The 4,835-nt window shown below is 34.7% G+C and overlaps 1 pseudogene; it reads left to right on the forward strand.

Moving 5' to 3' along the window:
• The first annotated feature begins 1,029 nt into the window (after positions 1-1,029).
• Positions 1,030-4,620, forward strand: LOC101503193 (putative disease resistance RPP13-like protein 1; annotated as a pseudogene).
• Positions 4,621-4,835: the final 215 nt, after the last annotated feature.

Here is a 4,835-nt window from a genome sequence, read left to right on the forward strand (position 1 = left end):
GCCTCTAAATATTTCTTCAATGTTTTATACTCTCTGATCAATCTATCTTTCCTTGGCAAATCATAGTTTGTTTGTCAACACTCAGCACACTTTAAGGTAATGAATCTCTTTCTTTCTTAACAAAAGTTAATCTCTCAAATTTCAAAAAAAAAAAAAAATTGATATCTCTCTACATATTTTTTTACTCAATCTCTCTAGATGTTACACGCTCTATCCCGTGGCAATCTTATATTTGTAAAAAATATTGTCCAAAGTAAGTATACTCTCTAGAGATCAAATATTAATTATTATTATTTTTAATTATAGTCTCTATCTAATTAATATAATGTGTACTATGTATTGAATTAAGAGAAGAAGAATTATGTGAATTGAAAAACCTGAAAATTGGGAAAATGACCCAAGTCTTACATATATACCAATAGAACCAAAACTAACAGACCTTACAAAAAAACCTAAACTGAATTATGTTATTAGTGGAGATAAACTAAGGCTAACTTATATTTAATACTCCCCCTCAAGCTGGATGATGCACATCAAATAGACCAAGCGTGGACAACAGTTGCATGAAAGTTGGTTTCATTAGAGGCTTTGTTACAAGTCTTCTATTTGAGCAGCAGAAGATATAGGGAATAACTTTATGATGCCAAGACCAATTTTCTCACGAACGATATGACAATCAATTTCTATATGTTTGGTTTGTTCATGAAATATTAGGTTGTGAGCCAAGTAAATTGCTGACTGGTTGTCACAGTAAACAAACATTGGTTTGCTGAAAGTAATGTGAAGATCTTTGAAGAGGTAGTGTAGCCATTGTATTTCACAGGTTAGACTGGCCAGCGCGCGATATTCAACCTCAGAACTGGACCTTGAAACAGAGGTAGTGCGGATGATGGGTATGGATATAGACATTAAAATACCCAAAGGTAAGGGTACGAGTGTTAAAGTGGATACTCACGAGAATACATATGTATTTTTTAAAACTGCGAACATAGAGGCGGGTACTATAGTATCATATCCAAACCCTACTCATTGTCATCTCTATCGGATTAGTTGACAATTAGGTGTCGAACTTAACATAGTTTCACTTCTAATGTCTTTGTGTAGAATACAAATTTTACAAATTCTACCATTGTGTTGCATTAACGCATATCTATTTATGTTGTAGATTGGGACTAGAGAGCCTCTTGTATCTTTGTGATACAGAAAATACACGGCATATATGTTTGTTGAAGGGTTTCTTTCCTCTTTATTTGATGTGGTTCTTCAGAGGTTGGATTCACGTAATTTCATTGACTACTTTCATAGAGTCAAACTTGATATATTGGTGGAAAAACTTGACTCTACACTTAATTCTATCAACCAAGTGTTGAATGATGCAGAGAAGAAGCAATATGAAAATACAAACGTGAAGAAGTGGCTTAGTGATGTTAAACATGCTATGTATGAGGCTGACCAATTATTAGATGAGATTTCTACTAAAGCATCATTGAAGAAGTTGATAGTTGAGTCTCAACCTACTACAAGTAACAACGTTTTTAGCTACATTTCAGCTTTTATTAATCCATTTGAATCTAGGATCAAAGAATTGCTAAAGAATCTAGAATCTCTTGTAGAGCAGAAGGATAGGCTGGAATTGAAAAATGGAACTTGTGCTTGTAATGAAGTTGGAGTTAGTTTGAAAGAAAGAATGCCAACTTCATATTTGGTGGATGAATCTGGCATATATGGTAGAGATGATGATAAAGATAAAATGATCAAAACTTTACTTTCAAATAATGGAAGTGGCAACCAGAGACACCTGTGATCAGTATAGTGGGTTTGGGTGGGATGGGTAAGACCACATTTGCTAAACTTGTGTACAATGACAACAAGATTGAGAAGCATTTTGAAATTAAAGCTTGGGTCTATGTTTCGGAATATTTTGATGTTGTTGGACTCCCCAAAGCAATTCTAAAGTCATTTAATTCTTCAGATGATGATGAATCTATTTTAAATCTACTCCAACAACGACTGCAACATAGACTATCATGCAAAAAATATCTGCTTGTATTGGATGACATTTGGAATAGAAATGAGGAAAGTTGAGAGCAGTTACTACTTCCCTTTAACAGTGGATCTTTTGGAAGTAAGATTATTGTGACAACACATGACAAGGAGATAACATCTATCATGAAATCCACTCAACTACTTCATTTAGAGAAATTAGGAGAAAGTGATTGTTGGAGTTTATTTGTAAGACATGCTTTTCGTGGCACAAATGTTTGTGAATACCCAAATCTTGAATCGATTGGCAAGAAAATCGTAGAGAAATGTGGAGGGTTGCCCTTAGCAGTGAAAACATTAGGGAATCTCTTGCAGAAAAAATTTACTCAACGTGAATGGTTAAAGATATTGGAAACTGATATGTGGCGTTTATCAGAAGGTAATGATAAAATTAACCTAATATTAAGATTGAGTTACCATAATCTTCCTTCTAATCTAAAGCGTTGTTTTGCCTATTGTTCCATATTTCCCAAGGGATATGTTTTTGACAAGGATGAATTGATCAAGCTTTGGATGGCAGAAGGTTTATTGAAGTGTTGCACGAGAGACAAAAGTGAAGAGGAGTTGGGTAGTGAGTTATTCAATGATTTGGAGTCTATTTCATTTTTCCAACAATCAGTAAATCCATTGTATAGTGGTGTCCTAATGCATGATCTTGTGAATGATTTAGCAAAATCAGTGTCAGGAGAATTTTCTTTACTAATAGAGGGTGATATAGTGAAACCTATCCCTAAAATGACACGTCACATTTATTGCTCTCTTGAATCAAAAGATGATAGAAATATATTGGATCATGTCTATAAGATTGAGGGTTTACGTAGTCTGATGGTACACCCACAAAACATGCACGTTATGAAGAAGTTATTCTCTTTCGTTCAAAAGGATTTAAGGCCAATTTATAAATTCAACTTTGTTCAGCATGAGTTGTATTCAAGACTTAAGTATTTGCGCATGCTATCATTCAATTGTTGTGATCTCTCAGAGCTAGCAAATGAGATAAGTAATTTAAAGCTTTTGCGCTATCTAGACTTGACTCGCACAGGGATTAAATGTTTGCCTGAGTCCATTTGTATGTTGTTTAATTTGCAGACAATGATATTGCGGGGTTGTCCATTGAATGAGCTCCCTTTAGATTTTCACAAACTTACCAATTTAAGTCATCTTGATTTAGAAGGCACTGAATTAAAGAAGATGCCAAAGCAGATAGGGAGACTACACCATCTTCAAAGGCTGACACATTTTGTTGTGGGAAATGAGAGTGGGTCTGATATTAAGGAGTTGGCGAAACTCAACCATCTTCAAGGGAAACTTTGTATTTCAGGGTTAGAAAATGTCATTAATCTTGCAGATGCTGCAAAAGCAAATTTGAAAGATAAGAAACATCTTGAAAAATTAATTTTGCAATCCAGTTACCTTAATAGTAGAGAAGAAATGAAAATTTATGAGATTCTTCAACCACATAACAACTTGAATAGTCTCATTATGAAAGACTACCATGGTAGTAGCTTTCCAAATTGGCTAAGGGCTTTTCATTTACCCAATTTAGTATCTCTTCAACTGAAGAACTGTGGAAAATGTTCTCAGTTGCCACCACTTGGGCAGCTCCCCTCTCTCAAGGAGCTTACTATGTCAGGCTGTGATGGAATAGTGATAGTCGGAGAAGAATTTTACGGTAATAATTCATCAAATGTTCCATTTAGGTCCCTTGAAATTTTGCTATTTGATTCAATGAATGGTTGGGAGGAATGGTTATGTCTTAAAGGGTTTCCTTTGCTTAAAGAGTTGTGTATAAGTTATTGTCTCAAATTGAAAAGTTCTCTGCCCCAACATCTTCCTTCTTAGCAAAAATTGGTGATTAGTAATTGCGAAAATTTGGAGGCAGCAATTCCCACGTCTGCTAATATTAGAGTGTTAGAGTTACACCAATGTGATAGCATTTTGATAAATGAATTCCCATCCAGCTTGAAAAGGTTCGTCCTTCGTGGAAATCGGTTAACAAAATTCTTCCATCATCAAAATTTATTCAACAATGTCATTCTTGAAGAGTTGGACTTGGATTTTAGTGGATTTGTAGAATGCCCCTCTTTATATTTGTGTTGCTATAATTCTCTTCACACACTTTATATAAGAGGTTGGGGCTTGTCCACTTTGCCATTTGCACTAAACTTGTTCACTAGTCTTAGTTCTCTCAAGTTGTTTGATTGTCTACAATTGGAACCGTTTCCAAAAGGAGGTCTGCCTTCCAATTTGGGGTGCCTTGAAAACACAGAGTCCTTCCCAGAGGAGAGTCTACTGCCACCAACTCTTGAAACAATTTGTTTGTATAAATGTTCAAAGCTAAGAATAATGAATGGAAATGGTCTTCTCCACCTCAAATCTCTCAAGTCTCTAGATATTGGATGTTGCCCTAGTCTTGAGCTTTTGTCAGAGAAGGGTATGCCCAATTCCCTTACTACTTTGTACATTCATAATTGTCCATTACTTTATCAATCGTACCAAAAAAAGGAATGAGAGCTTTGGTATACAGTTCGTCACATTCCTTCTATAATGATTGATCTTATTCAGATAGAGAAATGAGATATTACTACAGGCAAGTGTACAACACTCATTGCTCATGTCTTTCTTATATGAGAACTCTACCTTTTATTGTTGACCGGTATCTTGTTTCTCTATTATTTTTTCGGCTAAATGTCACTCGTGGTCCTTTAACTTAATTTCAATTAACGTTTTAGTCCTTTATCTTTTTTCTTTTATTCCGATTTGGTCTTTTATTTAAATTTTAATTGACAATT

The sequence above is a fragment of the Cicer arietinum genome, chromosome 5 (genome assembly GCF_000331145.2).
Source record: "Cicer arietinum cultivar CDC Frontier isolate Library 1 chromosome 5, Cicar.CDCFrontier_v2.0, whole genome shotgun sequence".
NCBI classification, from domain to species: domain Eukaryota; kingdom Viridiplantae; phylum Streptophyta; class Magnoliopsida; order Fabales; family Fabaceae; genus Cicer; species Cicer arietinum.